General features: G+C 36.5%; 1 long non-coding RNA gene across 1 annotated transcript in view; it reads right to left on the reverse strand.

The window, feature by feature from the left end:
* Positions 1-2467: 2467 nt before the first annotated feature.
* Positions 2468-17486, reverse strand: part of LOC102006004 — a 70634-nt gene continuing 55615 nt past the window's right edge. The window contains exon 2 of the long non-coding RNA XR_263078.2: positions 2468-4846. This is a non-coding gene — a long non-coding RNA (uncharacterized LOC102006004). The remainder of the gene's footprint in view (positions 4847-17486) is intronic.

Here is a 17486-nt window from a genome sequence, read left to right on the forward strand (position 1 = left end):
GAAAAAGAGCTCACAGCAGAGGAAGGCTTGAGTGCTGTGTTTTCATTTCCTGAGGGGTGCCTTCTGTCTGCCCAAGGACTTGAAGCTGCTTCTAAATTAACTGTCCTCCTCAGAACACGGGAATACATGGTCTGCACAACTTTTAAGAATGGGAAGTTTATCACTGTGGTTCAAAAGTAGCTTAAAATTTACATAGACAACTTGCTTAACCTCACCCCCAGCAAAAAAAATCCCCAGTCTAAAACAAATTAGAATACATACATTTTTAAAGCTAGGGTCCAGATGCAAAATTCCTTGCCAGTGCTAGCCAGAGCCTTACCATAAGATTGGGGAAAGAAGACAATGAAGACCCCCAGGGCTTCAGGGATGCCCTGCTTGTCTGAACAGCATAGGAGCTATGTACTTCTCAGGACTTGCTCCGTGGTATATTGTGAGTGTCAATTTTGCACTTGATCTGCTGTATTTCTGTAAACTCCATAGGGTGCATAGCATGTCTCATTTGCATTTTTACTCCTTGAATAAGCTGCTTAGCACAGGCTCTTCCAACTCAGAGGCCATCAATATTTTGCGGGGGGGGGAGACACAATCAAACATAAACATTCCTGAGATGGCACAATAACCATAAAGGTTTAACAGAATCTAGCTCTGCCTTTGGGTCTTTATGTGGGCACAACTATTATTATTTGTATAATTTTGTGAGAATTGAATGGGCAATTGTATATGGAAGGGCCTAATATACTGCATGACTCATAATAAGCTTGTTTTAAATCCAGTGTCTTTCTCTCCTTCCACCTGCTTTCCTTCCTTCCTTCTTTCCTTCCTTCCTTCCTTCCTTCCTTCCTTCCTTCCTTCCTTCCTTCCTCCTTTCCTGTTTCCTCTCTTCCTGTCTATCTGCCTGCCTGCCTTTCCTTCCTGCTTTTGTCCTTTTCTCTCTCCCTCCTCTTCTCTCCTCCTTTCATTTTTTTTTCCTTCTTTCATTCACCAGAAACCACTGGGCAGAGACCAAGGTGAAAGCCATGTAAGCTTCTGGTGAGTACAGGAAGTAGACAAATCAGGGGGCAAAGGGAAAAGATATCATTGTGTAAAGTCAGGGTAGGTATAAAATTAGTTAAAAAGAGGCCCAGAGGGTGTTAAAAATAACACTTCCCCATACTGAATTTTCCAAGAAAAACATTGAACTTTCCTGTCTCTGTCTTAGGGCTCAGTTTTCCACTGCAAGGGAAAACAACAGGGGTGAAGGATTTTGCAGGTCAGGCTGGAAGGATGTCATGTTCCTTGGAAGAAATGCAGACATTCACTCTACCCACTTCCTCTCCATCCACTAAAGATTTCAAGTAATTTTTTGTGTCTAAGATTTTTCCCATTTCTTGTACTCTCAAGATCAATGTATGACCACAATCTTCACATTTCTATTCACCAATAAGCAAATTATACATATTTTCTGTTTTATACAAATACCTTCATCAGAAGCCCCTGAGTGACAGAGCAGAACTTTTGCCTTTTTTGAGCCAAAACAGAATTCAGGCAGTACCCTCAGATCACCCATGCCACAGTCAGGGCAGAGAGCAGTGGCACCAAAGGGATACGGTGTCACCTTCAGTACAGTGGGAAAGGGATCTCTGCTTCAAGTCTGGCTGCACAGGCAAGTGGGAGGGGAAGTCCACATGCACCTCTGCTTGTTAGAGAAAAACAAGGGATGCTGGAAAATAAGGAAGGCCTGGGGACGTCAGAGACTCAGAAGGATAAATCATTGAAAAACAAATCATTACCCCAGTAAGTAAAGGAAGAACGAAGATATTAAGAGTTTGTGGACAACCTTCAATTGACCATCAAGTATTTTAAATTTTAAGCCAAACACAGGGAGCTGAGGACATGGGTGGTGATCTCACACTAGTTTTTATTTTTTTTTCACTTCTTTAAAAAAGATAATAAAAAATAAAGGGAAGGAACAAGTGGGATGAGGGAAAGGAGAAAAGAAAAAAGAAGGGGAAAAATATATATGTATAGACATGAATAGCTGGGATAATTGTACTGCTGATTTTTATTGGTTGATTGAAAGAAACAGTTAATGCCTAATTTTTTCCTTTTTTTTTTTTTTTTTTTTTTTTTTTTTTTTTTACTAACTTTCCATGCTTATAGCTGGTAATATGAACAACTAATTTGGAGACATCAAACTAATTTCATACCTCAGCTGTGCTTGTATTGTTTTTTGTTATTTTGTAAATGTCTTTGTGTCTGTTAATATGTCTGTGCTCTTTTATCTTTAAAATAGAAAAAATTCAGCTATGCTATTTTGTTGCACTATTTTTGTGTAATATATGTGAAGTACTGCAACATTAACTCTTAAGGATCACATGATAGATTAGTGATACATATAATCTTCCTTTCTAAAGCAACCACTGTAAAACAATGCCAGGAACTATAATTATCTTGGTTGTGTTGCTATAACAAAGCACCGTAGACAGGGTGTCTTTAAACAACAGCATTTATTTCTTACAGTTCTGAAAGTTGGCAGAATCTAGATCTAGGCAGCGTGAGATTCAGTGTTTACCGGAGCCCTGCTTTCTGGTTCACAGATAGTCATCATGTCAATGTGTCCTTACATAACAGAAGGAAAGACTGAGCTCTGGAATCTCTTTTTACAAAGGCTCCGATCCCATTAATGATCGCTCCACTGTCATGACCTTATCACCTACCAAAGACTTCATCTGTTAATTCCACCACAATTGAGCATTGGGATTTTGATATATGGATTTTGGGAGCCAACAAACATTCAGTCAATAAGAATAGCACAAAAGTCAATAGAGGACTTAAAATGGAATACTGAAACTCTTTGATAAACTCTCAAGGTGGAACAGAGGAAAGAAAAACAGATATGATCGGAAGACTAATGGCAGAATGAAACATTTGAGCTGCAGCGACAAGCATACCTTGTTTTGTCACACTTTGCTTGATTGTGCCTGCTAGAGACCACGTGTTTTACGTGTTGTTTTCACAATCTGAAGGCTTGTGGCAACACTGGGAAAATGTTCTGATAACACTTTTTTCTAACAACTCATATGACCACTAGTATTTTTTAACAATAAATTACACTTAAATTAAAAATAACAAAACATGGTTATGCCAATAAATACTTATGTGTGTCAGAGTTAGAACACAGTATATGAGGCGCCCTCAGCGTACTTAACCCTTTAACTGAGGGAAAGAGTGTCACAAGCAACATAGTTCTGACCTTCTCTTGCCCTTCAATTTCCTGGTCCCCTTTTCCCCCAGGGCAGGTCCCAGACATTAGAATCTCTCTTCCCCAAAACCAGCCATAAAACCCGGAAATATGACTCACCTTCTCCCAGCTTTCTGTGTAAGAACTATCTAAAAGAAAATTTTCCACCTCCCCTCGTATGATAGTAGGTCACAGGAAACTTCCCAGAAGAGATCCCACCATATACCCAGCAGGCAGGAATGTTACCCAGAGAGACCACAAGAATCTGCATAGGCCTCCATGAAATCCAGCCTATTACTATTACATGAGGACCTTTTGTTCAATCACATTTTTAATGGTTGTCCAGTCTTCATTAAAACTAAGCATAAAAACAGATCTTCCCTGAGTCTCCAGGTCTTCATTCTAACGCTTCCTGTGTCATGGAAAATTCTGACTGAATAAATTTGTTCTGGCTTTCTCTTGTTATCCTGCTTTTGTCGTCTTTTACTTCCCATCTAGCCAGGAGTCCTAGAAGAGATGAGGAAACTCTCCCTTCTCTGCATGTGAAATTGGAAAATTATTCTATGCATGACTCCATGACTTTATACATAAAATAAGAATGATAATAGAACCAATCTTGTAGTATCATTAGGAAGCTTAAATGAATTTGTGCATGCAAAATATTTAGAAAATTGCTTGCCACTCAATGTTATGTGTCAGCTGTAATGTTAGCATTACTATTAATATCTCTGGGCTTGCAAGGTTAAAAGGAGACACGTTATGATGAAAAAAATGCTTGGAGGATTTAGAAATGAGTTGATATGGTGCCAAGCTTTCTTATGCTCCTCACTTTATCCTTTTCCAATGCCTAACACTTTGCTGCTAGGTTTAAGGAACAAAGGAGGGGTCAGGTGACTGAATTAGCATTTTCAACCCTTGTTAATTACCAAGGGCATTTGCCTTCCCACACCCACGTGTGTGCTTGCATGGAGACATATGCATTTAGTTCCTATCTGCAGACCTTATACATTTGCGGTCTCCATCATTTAGTCTTTAGACCAGCTGCATGAAAGAGGACTTGTCTGCACCGCTTTAGAGAACACGACACTGGTTCTCAGAGAAATCAAAGACCTCACCCAAACTTGGCCAGCTATATATGACAAAGGTGACATTTCACCCTGGGCCTCTGCGTGAGGCTCAGGGCCTTAACTGTCTCTGGCATAAGATAACCTAAGGAAGACTCCTATGGCTCCAGCTCCCTTGGTGTTTCTATGTATAACCCACAGAGTCAATGGTCTAGAAATAGGCCATCCATCAGAAGGTGCCCTCTGTGAGGCAGGGTCCCTGTGAGCAATGCTCAGTTCCGGTTGAAAGATTCCAATCCTGCAAACTCATTAGCTCCTCTTCTCCAGTACCTTCCATACCCCTAGAAATGTTTCCATAGAGCTCCATCTAGTGCCCTAGGGCACAGCGTGTCATGGGGTAGGAGACTGCAGACAGAGGCCTGGCTTCTCTCAGAAGATTTTTGTCTGCACACAGTCCGGGAGATGATGAAGACTGATGGAAGAACTGGAGGACAGATGCAGCCTGGGAGAGAAATCATTTGACTCTGTATCCACTGATGCTGCTATTTCTTTCCCCTAAAACCTGAAAAGAAATAATTTCATTTAGAATCACATATCAGGCTCACAAAATTTACACCTTCTTATGTAACAACCCAAACTTCAGCTTTCTTCTTCTATTTTTGATGTTTTGTTGCTGCTTGTTTGTTTCATTTATTTGAATTTATCCACATTTATTTGCACTGGTTGTGCTGTCCCCTTATCCTGGGCTATATCCTTCATGTCAGTCTTGCTGGTACCTACTCAAGCTTCAAGAGTCTCTGAGTCTTAAGACCCAGCCAAGTGCTACTCTGTGCCTATGGGCACGCTGCTTGCCCAATCATCTTACAGTTTAATATTGGAACTGGGTGTGGATTTTAAGCTTTTAGATACTGAAAGTAACTTAGAATTCAAATGCAAATCCTCTTATCATACAGATGTGATAATTAAAACCTCGATAAGTAAAGATATTTACACTTTGCACACCACAATATTGGTCTGCAACAAATGGGAGGACTAGTGGGTAAAAAAAATAAAATTTTGCTTCCTTGTGTTCTGTATCATAAGTTTTTATTGTAAAGCAAATAGCAAATATAAAGGTTTATAGTATACTACATCATTATATGGGCTAGCAATCAGTGAGAAATTTTCTTCTGAGCTCTACTATTGTTTGACTTTTGGAAAAGTCCCTGACTAATCTCCAATACTATAAGAGTATTCTATTTGTATATCTACTGTCTCATAGTATTTTGTGGAAATTCAAACTAGAAAATCTGATTAGAATATATAGATTAAAAATGTGTGAAATATAAGCATTAAGCACATATGCAAAACCATCAACAATATTAGCAAATGGAATCCAACAATGCATAAAAGTAATTACACACTGTGACCAAGTCGGATTTATTTCAAGTTTGCAAATCTAATTCAACATTTGGAAATCAAATAGAGAAAACCACGAATGGTATTATTAGGCTAAAATGAAAAATCACATAACTGCAGGTGACATGACTTTGTATGTAAAAGATTTCAAAGAATCAATAAAACAAAGTTACAGGAGATAAGACTACAACAATTACAGCAAGGCAAAAAGATACAAAGTTAATACACAAAAGTTCATTTCTTTACTATGTACCAGCAATGATACTGCTGTGAATAAATGAATAAATATAATTTAGAATTTAAAACATTTTGGCATTTATATCAGCATCTCCAAAACTGAAATAATTGAGTACAAATGTACAAGATCTCTATGAAGAAAACTGCAAAACTTCCTGAATGAGAAACAGTGATTCCTCAGGGCAGATATGCTAAGATTTTACCTTAATTATTAGTCTATGACAGTGATGAAACCTTTTAGAGACCATCTCCCAAACTGCAACCCAAACCCATTTACTTATCACAAAGTGCCAACACTGCAATTAAACCTGAATATTGAGGTTTTAGTTTAGAAAAAACAACATATACATTAACATCTTTTGTCTTAAAAGAAAAACAAGTAACACATGTGTGATAGGTTCACATCAGAAAGAAAGCAAATAAATAAATCAACAGAACACTGTTCCATGTTTATGACTAGAAATATTATTAACATATAAGTTCTTCCCAACTTGATTTATTCATTCAAGGCAATCTCAATCACAAATCCCAGCAAATCATTTTGTGGAGATCATTAAACTGATCCTAGATTTTATATGAAGAAGCAAATTTCCTCAGTCTGTGGACTGTCTTTTCACTTTACTGGTAATTACTTTTGATGCGCACAAGCTTTTTAATAGAATGAGATCCCAGCTGTTGATTCTTTGTATTATTTCCCATGTGATAGGGGTTTTGTTCATGAAAATCTTGCCTATACCTATATCAGACAAAGGACTTGTATCTATAATATATAAAGAATTGAAAAAAATTCAATCCCTCCAAAGTTAAAGACCCAAATAAACAATGATCATCTAAGATGAATATGCACTTCTCAGCGGAAGAAATACAAACAGCAAATAAATATATGAAAAAAATGTTTATATCATTTGGCAGTCAGTAGATGCAAATTAAAACAATGCTGAGATTTCATTTCACTCCAGAAAGAATGGCTATTATCAAGAAGTCAGCCAATAACAAATGCTGGAGGGGGTACAGAAAAAAGGAACCCTTTTCCATTGTTGGTGTGAGTGAAAACTGGTGCAACCACTGTGGAAATTAATGTGGAGATTGACCAAAACCTAAAACTACAAGTCCCATTTGGCCCAATTATTCCTTTCCTGCTATCTTCCCAGAAAAACTAAAAACATCATACCACAGTCATATATGCACACCTGTGTTTACCGTAGCACAGTTTATAATAGCTAAATCTTGTAAACAACCCAAATACCCATCAACCAAGAAATGGATAAAAAATGATGTGTTGTTTTATACAATGAAGTACTGTTCTGCCATAAATAAGGATAAACTTGAGCCGCTTCTAGGTAAATGGATGAACCTTGAGACCGTACTCCTAAGTGAGATAAATAAGACACATATGTGTAAATATCACATTGTTTCTCTGGTGTGAGAAACCTTAAGTGTAAATAAGGACCAAAGACTGTAAGAATTATTGTGAAATAGGAAGAAATGGTTCAAGAGAAAGGGGAGCTAAGGAAAGGGGGAGGGTAAAGGAAGAAAGGGAAAAGAAAAATAATATAAGAAGGGAAAAGTGGAAACCAAGATTTTTAAATGAAAAGGGGTTGAAGGGAGGGAGGGGATTGGGAAAGTAGAGGAATCACGATATATCGTACACAGGAGCAAATTCCCTGTGATGAATATGATCACTCTGTACCTCTAAATTTTACCAATAGAAGTTAAAAAATAAAAAAGACACAAAAGTCAAAACAAAACTGAAGAAGCTCAAAGATAGGACTGAGGCTACCTAACTTTTGGACTTAGCATGATGACCCAGTGATGGAGACAGTGTGCTACTGGCAAACGAATAGACCAATAGTAAGTGAATAGAATAGAAACTGAACTGGACAAATGTATCAACTCATCCTTGTCAAAGGAAGGAGGGCTGTTCAACAGAAAGAATACTCTTTTCAACAGTTGGCAGTGAAAGAAATGGCAAAATGAATTCAGACACAGATCCTCACAACAGGGCTATGTCTGTGGACACAAGGCTTTTTAGCTTTTTCCAGGCTTTAAAGAACTTCACCAAGTGGTCATGGCAATGCATACTTGTAATCCCAGCACTCTGGGAAGCTGAAGTAGGAGGATCACAAGGTCAAGCACAACCTAGACAATGTAGTGACTTAGTGAGACCCTGTATCCAAAACAAAAACAAACAAACACAACTCCTCTGAGTGTGTTACAATTTGTGTCATGTATACTTGCAAGAAAGAAAAGCTGGGTCGTGGGAAGAGTCCCCCTTACTAATAGATTAACTCTTATTTAGATATATATCCCACATTCCTTGTTCCAGCAGCCTCAAAATCCACCCCAAACATGTTTTTTGGATTGCTACTGACATAGTAACTAGGTTCTGAAGCTTCATTGATGAATAATCCCTATTTTCCTGAGTGAGAAACAGTGATTTCTCAATATAAGAGTACTAAGACTTTACCCTAATCATTAGTCTACATGTTACGGCTTGTACCTAGATGTCCTGTCAAAGCCTCATGTGCTCATCGGTGGGGGTTTTGGGAAGTGACTAGTTTTATGATATGTCAATTTGGATTAAGGTTGTGATAATTGGATTAGCATTGTCCTGGGACCACCCAGTATGCTTTTAGCCTTGATGGAATTTAAAGGGACAGAAAAAAATGCAGGCTTGCTGCTTGCTGTTGCTGCCTCCTGCCTGCTCTGCCATGGACTGTTTCTCCTCAGTGATGTCCCTCTGCCGTGCCAGCTTGCCTTGAAGCTAGACAACTTTGGATTGAAACCTCTACAAACTGTGAGCCAAAATAAACGTTTCCTCCTTTAACTTGTGTGTGCTGGGTAGTTTTTCTCAGTAATGAGAAAAGTAAGAAAGATACTATGCAAAGCAGTGAGGAAATAGAATCATATCTTAAGCAAGATAAGCCCTGTTTCTAGAGTCTCAGATATAGTCTTTTCACAATATTCTGACAAAAAGAGACTGATATGGCCTGGGGAAGGGATTCTTTGTGTCAGGTAGATAGCACAAAAGAATGTGCAGGTTCATGACTCTCAATATATCTATCCAGATGTTGCCAATCTATCTCTCAGGGACCCATCCCTTCCAAGTTAGAGCACAGAATTTAACACAGAACACTTGGTGGGGCTCAGAAGTCAACCTTCATTGTAACTCAGTTACTCGCACAGTCAGATCCTGATTTTCAGCAGTGTCTTTGGGTTGCAGATCAGGTGTATTTAACTATAGCTATAGAGAACAATGCAATACATGAGAATGCACTGAATGTTTATAGAGCATTGAGTAGTGGCCCCCAAAGCTGTGTCTACTAGAACCTAAAAACATGCCCTTATTTGGAATTAATGTCTTTAGAAGTAAAATTAATATAAGCACCTTGGGATAAGATCCTATATTTAAGGTCAGCTCTAATAGTTGTCTTTACAAGAATAGAAAATATATGGAAACACAGAAAAGGTATGTGCTGAAGATCAAATCAGTGATTCCCAATAAGCAGATTCCCAAAGCCATATCCAAATATTAATATCTTGAGAGGGACATAGTCTCAGAAAGCCCTGGCATAAGGGAAGACAATTTAAGCAAAAGAGGAAAAGGCAAAAAATTCAACAAAACATGAATCGAGCAAGTTCCCGCAATAGATAATTTAATCTTGTGAGAGGAGTCTGTAAACCTGTGTAGAGACAGGAATCATCTAGTTACATCTAACCTACTCAAGGGTTAGGGTTAGGGTTAGGGTGAGGGTTAGGGTTAGAGTTAGTGTTAGTGTTAGGGTTAGGGTTAGGGTTGGGTTTAGGGTTAGAGTTAGAGTTAGAGATAGAGTTAGGGTTAGAGGTGGAGTTATTAAGACTGTGTCCTTGTAATGTGAATTCCTGGACACTTCCATAGTGTCATGGCTTTATGGTGAGCATTCTCTGGATGTTAGAGAAGTTCTCATGTGTACGAAATCTAAGTTGTGTGCTGTACATTTTTACAAGCTTGTACCAGATATGTTTAAGTATTATGGGGTTTTAAATTGGGCAAAGACCACTACCTGTGTCAGAAAGAGTGATCATTTAGGTAATCACAGTAGTCTATGTAGCATGTGACACATGCCTGCAATTCCAGCTCTCAAGAGGCTGAGGCAGGATGAATGCCATTAGTTTGAGGCAAGGGCACAGTGAGTTAAAGCCGAGCCTCCACTGAATAGTGAGAATCTATCTCACAAATAAAACGAAACAAAAGAAATCCCACACAATAGTCCATGTGGAAAAACAACAGCTGTCTCTCAATATCTATGGGCATTTCACTCAGGGACTCCCTGCAGATGCCAAGATCTGAGGTTATTCAAGTCCACTAAATAAAGTATCTTAGTATTTATTTATAATCATTGTTCAGTTTCATGCTCTTTATGAAATTATCTCTAGGTTACTTATAAAATATAATACAATATATACAAATGCTATGTAAGTAGCTGTTATACTATACTTTTAGGGAATAAGAACAATAAAATATCCATACGTGTCCAGCGTACATGAAATTTTATCTTCTGAATATTTATATTTTAGTACCATTATCAAACTCAGCACCTTGCACTTGCCAGGCTGGAGCTTATGCTGCTGAGCTATATCCCTGACCCCCTATTCTGAATATCTTGACTTGCAAAATAAAGTATAAAGATATGCAACATTGTAATTTTAGAGGGCATTAGGTAATTAAGGAATCGAGATGCACCGAAATAATTCTGAATGGAAATTTATAAGGTAGCTCTGTAAAGTATTTGGCCATATTATTTTACAAATTTAGAAGTAGGTGAATATTTGGTAATTTTGATATCAATGTACAAACTTAAGAATAAAGCATAGTAACCACAATCCCTGTGATAGTAATTATTTTATGTTATTTATTGTATTTTTTTTTATGGCACTGGGGACGAAATCTAGGCCTTGACACATGCTAAACATACAGGCTCTTATTGGGGCTACTTCCTCAGTGGTATGCTTTAGATTAATACAAGTGATGCAGATTGACATATTCATCCTACTAGCTTTTGGAGTAGTGGCTGTTGCCATCTGTATGTTGGTTTTCTCCCTAATAACTGGTCTGATGTAAGGAATTGCTCTTGTAAAATGACCTGTCTTCTCAGTGTCAGCTCACCCTCAGTGACTGGTTATTTCAGGACTGCAACTTCCTGGTCCCTATGCTGCAAGTCAGAACATTGCTGATGACTACCCACAATTTAGAGTACAGTAACAGTCAACTGTTTCCTATTGTAATTGTATGGAAATTCAACCTGTGTCTTTTCCCAGTCATATTTTCCATAGTCTCTAATACGTCTTGTACCTGACCACACTTCCCAGGAAACTGCCTGGGAAAAATACCAGTTTTCTATTTGTTCCCCATAGGGTACGACCTAACTCCATTCCACAGGTAGTCTGAGGAAGTAGACGTTAAAATAAAATATTAGAGCTGAATTAACCACAAGCTAGTTGACAAGGAGGATCATCAGTGATGATAAGTTAACTACAGCAAATTCCTAGCATGGAGTAGAAGTGCTGCTGTTAGAAGTTCTCATTGGAGTTAGGCTGGAATGGGATGCTAGGGACAGAAACACGTAGAGGTATTTTAGAGGCAATATCTGGGGGTTAAGATAGTTGAGGTAACAATCTTAAGGACAACAGAATCAGACAGGTTATGCTACTGGAAATGGGATTGGTGCTTGGTTAATTTTCCAAATTCCACTCACACACAAAAGTATGATTGAAGTTTTTTCTAGAAACTTTATATGATGGGAACTTGCGAAGTTCAGTGATTGCGTCTCACAGGTGTTTTTCTAGAAACCATATAGTTCTCAACATATACATTATCTTGTCTGCAAGTGAGACAACTCAGTTTTATTTTCCATTATTATATATTTCATTTCTTCTTAATAATTTGTTTTATAAAAGGCAAAGTTTTATACCAAAATAATGAATGAATAACTATAGTTAATATATTGTATATCATCATCAAAGTAATTATTCAGCCTATACGACATAAACAAAAATAATTCTCTTTTTTGCCTTTATACAGTAGCTAGGACCTCTAGTACAATTTTGAATACTAGCGGTGAGAGTATTACTCCTGGTTTCCAATCTTAGGAAGAAAAATATTCATTATGTATAAAAATAACTACAGATGTTTTAGAGTTGTCCTTTGTCAGACAGAGGATGGTCCCTTCTCTCCCTTCCTTGATGAGAGTTTCTATCATGAATAGACTGTTGAATTTTGTCATTCTTTAAACATATGTTGAAATCATATTTTCTGCTTTATTCTGGTATTATTACAATCTATACATACTACTGATTTAAACGTTAAGTCATTTGTACTCAGTATAAAAAGTTTACTGATCATAACATAAAATGCTTTTCATAGCTTTATGAAATAAATTTGACAAAGGGCTGGGAATTTAACTCAGTGGCACAGTGCCTGCCTGGCAAGCTCGACGTCGTGAGTTTGATTACCGGTACTGCAAAAAATAAAAAATTTTAAAAATAAATAAATAAATAAATAAATTTGACAACAATTGCTGGTTATTTTTACACTTAAAACCATAAAGAATATTGATCTATAATTTCTATTTTAATAATTTTATAGTTTTATTAATAAGGTTATGCTAGTTTGCAAAGAAAATTAGGAAGTATTCACATTCTACTTTTGGAAAAGCAATTTCATGTGTTTGTGTTAACTGACCAATAAAGAGATCTGAGAAAAATGTGAGTGTGTGTGTCTGTGTGTCTGTGTGAAAGTGTGCTTGTGTGTGTGCTTAGTAGACATAAAGTTACACATGGTTTCTATTTCATCTTTTGGAAACTTGAACCTAGTGTGCTTTTCAAGGTTAATTAGTCTATTTGATTTTATTTGTCACATTAATTGATATAAATCTGTCAAAAATAATCTTTTAATATCTAGAACTCTAGTAATGTGTCTTATTCATGTTTCAATTATTGTTTTTCTTTATCTGCTAGCTAAGTTTTATTGGTTTTAATGATTTGTTACAGTCATTTAATATTGACTTTTTCTCTGTTATTTTCTCTTTGACTGATTTCTGTTACTTTCTTTGCTGTTAACATTTTTATTTAGAGTGCCCTCCTTATCCCCAATTATTTAGGGGATAATTTATTTAATTCTTGTAGATTGTTTACTTTTCTAATATATGCACTTAAATATGCAAATTACCATTTTTTGCTTTATTTACATCTCTCGTACTTTAGTATATTCTGTTTTTTTTTATTTTATTAATACATGTTGGCAGTACATGATGCCTGCATTCATTTTAGAGAGTGGGTGTATGCATTTAACACATCTTGATTATTTTTATTCCCTTTACCTCCTAACCTGCCTCTCTCTTCCATCTCTAGATGTGTTTCCCATTTTCATTATTATTTTTAATTTTTTATTTCATATATGTGACATATGAGGGTTACATTCACTGTGGGTGGTTGATACATATGCGTGATGGATTCCACCCACACCTTTGGTCTCTTGGTCCTTTTCCACTTGCAGAAGATCTATGTCCTTGTTTCCTTTGATCATTCCTTTATTTTCTCTTTAGGTGTACTTTGGAAACTCAGAAAATGGAAACCATTTGATATTTAAGCTGTGCGCCTAATTTATTTCATTTAACATTATTTTTTCACGCTGTATCCATTTTCCTATAAATGTCTCAAATTTATCCTTCTTTATAGCTGAGTAGCATTCCATTAGGTACAGGTAAAACATTTTCTTTATGAAGGACATATGGACTGCTTTCAAGATTTAGCAATTATTAATTATTGTCCTTGAAACATTGGTATGTATCAGTGTAATATGATGTGTTTAGTTCTCTGGGAAGATAACTAGAAGGAGAATAGCTGGGTTAAACAGAAATTCTATTTATAGTTTTGTTTTGTTTTGTTTTTTAGAAATCTCAACATGATTTCTATAGTAGTTGTACTAGTTTACTTTCCCACCAATAATACAGAAGTGTTCCTTTTCACCACAGCCATGCCAACATTTGCTATCACTTGATTTCTTTATGATTGCTGTTCTTTCTCACATAATATATTTTAGTGTTATTTTAATTTGCGTTTCTTTGATCCAGAGTAGTTATAGATTTTTTTCATATATTTATTGACCATTTGTACTTATACTGAGAAGTTACCTATTCATTTTAATTGCCTACTTTTTCAGGTAAAAGTTTTCTTTATTTGATATAATCCCATGTTGATTATTGTTGTTATTTCTTGTGTAGTTGGAGGTCCATTTTGAAAGTTCTTGCCTATGGCTATCACTTCAAGAGTTTTACCGATTTTATCTTCGGTAGGTCTGTCATTTCCTATTATAATGTTCAGATCTTTGACCCATTTTGAGTTAAATTTAGTACATGCTGAGAAGTATCGGTCCAGCTTCAATCTTCTGCGTATAGATGGCCGTTTTTCCCAGTACCGCTTACTAACGAGGCTATCATTACTTCAATGTAAGTTTTTGGCCCCTTTGTCAAAAATCAAATACCTGAATTTATCTACGGTTATTTCTGCATCATCTCTTCCGTTCTGTTGATTTACATATGTGCTTTTGCACCAGTATAAGGCTTTATTTTATTACTGTAGCTTTGTAGTACAACTTCAGGTCAGGTTGCAATGCCCATTTTTTGTTGCCCAGGATTGCTTTGGTATTCTGGGTCTCTTCTGGTTCCATATAAATTTTGAGATTGTTTTCTCTAATTCTGTAAGGAATGTTACAGGTATTCCTAATTAGAATTCATTACTTGATACAACAGTGTTGGAAGGACAGCCTTTTTAAACAATGTTGGTTCTGCCTATCCAGGAACAAGGGATATCTTTCCATTTTCTGATGTACCTCTTTAGTCTTCTTTCTCAGAGTACTGCAGTTTTTGTGCACTTCCTTGATTAGGTTAATTACTAATTATTTAATTCTTTGTCATGCTATTGTGAATACTATTGTTTACCTAGTTTATTTCCCAGTAAGTTCATTATTGATGTATGGAACACTATCAATTTTTATGTGTTAATTTTGTATCTTATTATATTTCTGAATTTGGTTACTAATTTGAAGATTTGTATAGTAGAATTCTTTAGATATTCTATACAGAGGATCATATCACTTCCAAATAATGATAATTTGACTTCTTCTTTTCTTATAGACATGCCCTTTATTTCTTTTTCTTTCCTGAATGCTCTGGCTAACATTTTGAGTACTATGTTAAGCAGACACAGTGATTATTTTCTTGTTTCTGATTTTATAGGAAAAGCTTAGTGTTTCTCCACTTAATATGATTTTGGCCATTTGTTAGTCATAAAGGGCTTTTATCAGATCCGGGTAAGATCCTTCTATTCCTATTTTCTTCAGGGTTTTTATCATAAACGGTTCCTGAGTTTTGTTAAAAGGTTTTCCTGCATCTATTGATATGATCATGTGGTTACTGTCCTTTCTTCTGTTTATGTGGTGAATTGTATTTATTAACCTGTGTCTGTTGAACCATCCTTGCAACTGTGGAATGAAATCTACTTGGTCATGATGTCTGATTCTTTTTCTTTGTTTTCTATTTGCATTCTATTTCTTGGGTTTTGTTTTTTGTTTTTTGTTTTTTGTTTTTTATACCGGGAATAGAACTCAGGACCTTGTGCTTGCCACGCAAGAACTTGTGCCACTGAGCTATATTCCCAGCCTTGCATTCTACTTCTTGCATTCCATTCTATTTGAGGATCTTTGCACTTATATCCAGCAATTTGATTGTAGTTTCATTTTTTCTTTTTCTTCTGTAGTTGTGTCTTTGTCTGGTTGGGGAATCAGAGTGATGCTGATCTACTGAAATGTATTTGGAAGCATTCTTTCCCTTTCCAGTCCATTGAAGAGCTTGAGGTGTATTGGTGTTACAACAGCCTTAAAATTTTATACAATTCAGCAGTGAGCCCGTTGAGTACTAGACTTTCATTATTTGGTATTTTTTATTACTGCCTCAATTTCATTGCTAATTATTAAATTATTCAGTGATTTCACATCTTCTTGATTTAGTTTTGGTAATTTGTGTACATCTAGGAATCTTTCCATTTCTTCAAGAATTTCCAACTTGTTGGAATAAAATTTTTCATGCTCCAGTAGTTACTGTCATCTGAATTTTGATAGTATCAGTTTGATTTCACCTTTTTTCATTTCTAATTTGATATAAATGAGTCTTTTCTCTCTGTCTTTTGGGAAGCTTGGCTGTGTTCATTTACTTGGTTTATTCTTTGGGAGACATTACATAATTAAATCATAATAACTGTTAATAATATTATTCAGATCATGTAAATATTTACTATTTTTTCTGCACTTGATATTAGCCAAAAAACAAGAACCAATTAGTATGTTTCAAAACAACCTAAATATTGCTGAATATGAAGTATGATATCATTTTTTATTATACTATTTTATGTTTTGCCTTGTAATTCCATCAATATTTCCTTCAAATATTTTGAAGCTCTATTATTTAGGTATAGATGTGTTTCTTATATTCTTCTCTTGAACTGACCCTTTAAATTTTGAAATTATTTTCTTTATCTCTGTTATAATTGTTTGTTGATTTTACCCATAAATTTTTTTTCCTAATTTATATGTTTTTCATAGCCACTTCAGGCTTTTTATCCTTACTTTGTAATGACTATAAAGTATTGTGAAGCAAGTTTGCTCCAATGCCTAGAAGTTTAAAACAACAAACGCTTGTCTTCTCACAGCTTTGGACGTCAGGAATTTTGAAGCAGATTAGCTGGATGACTCTGCTCTGAGGCCTGGCATGAGGTTGCTGTGATGCCATTGGCCGTGGCTGCAGTCGTCTCAGGGCTCTGCTTGGATGGCTGTTGGTGAGACTCAGGCTCAGGGTTTCAGCACCAGTTAAACTCAAGAGCTTTAGTTCCTCATCACGTAGGGCAGGCTTTCTGCAGGCTTTCCTGGATATCTTATGGCAGGGGCATGCTCTCCCCAGGGAAAATAATGAGAGGAGAAGAGAAAGAGAGAGAGTCAGAGACAGGAACAGACAAACAGAGACAAGAGGGAATGACAGAGGTAGAGACACAGAGAGTCAGAGATAGAGAGAGGGGATATCATCGTGGAAACTATAATTTTTTTTAAAAAAAATCTCATGTTAGAAGTGTAATGTCATCATTTCTGCCATATTCTATTTATCAGAAGCAAGCCAGTAATTTCAGCCCACACTCCAGAGATTACACAGGGAATGAATATCACAAGAGAAGGATCTTCAGGAATCATCTCAGAAACTACCTATCACACTGTTTTTATTGTGTATCTTTTTATGTTATCTAATTTCAGTTTGTGTCTTTTACCAATGATTATCCTACAGTCTAAATTCTTACTTTTAAAATTTAATTAAGGAGTTCTCCGGGAGCGGCAGGGCTCCTGGGTCCGAGAGTGGGCCGGACTCATACCACCGCGATTCCCAGCCGAAAAGCGCGCAAAGAGCCAGGTAGACCCCACCCAATTCCGGAGGCCAGGACGCGAGAACAAAGACCCCGGTGACACTGCAGACTGAGTTTCTAGGCGC

Source organism: Chinchilla lanigera, unplaced genomic scaffold (assembly GCF_000276665.1).
Source record: "Chinchilla lanigera isolate Chin_1 unplaced genomic scaffold, ChiLan1.0 scaffold00060, whole genome shotgun sequence".
NCBI classification, from domain to species: Eukaryota; Metazoa; Chordata; class Mammalia; order Rodentia; family Chinchillidae; genus Chinchilla; species Chinchilla lanigera.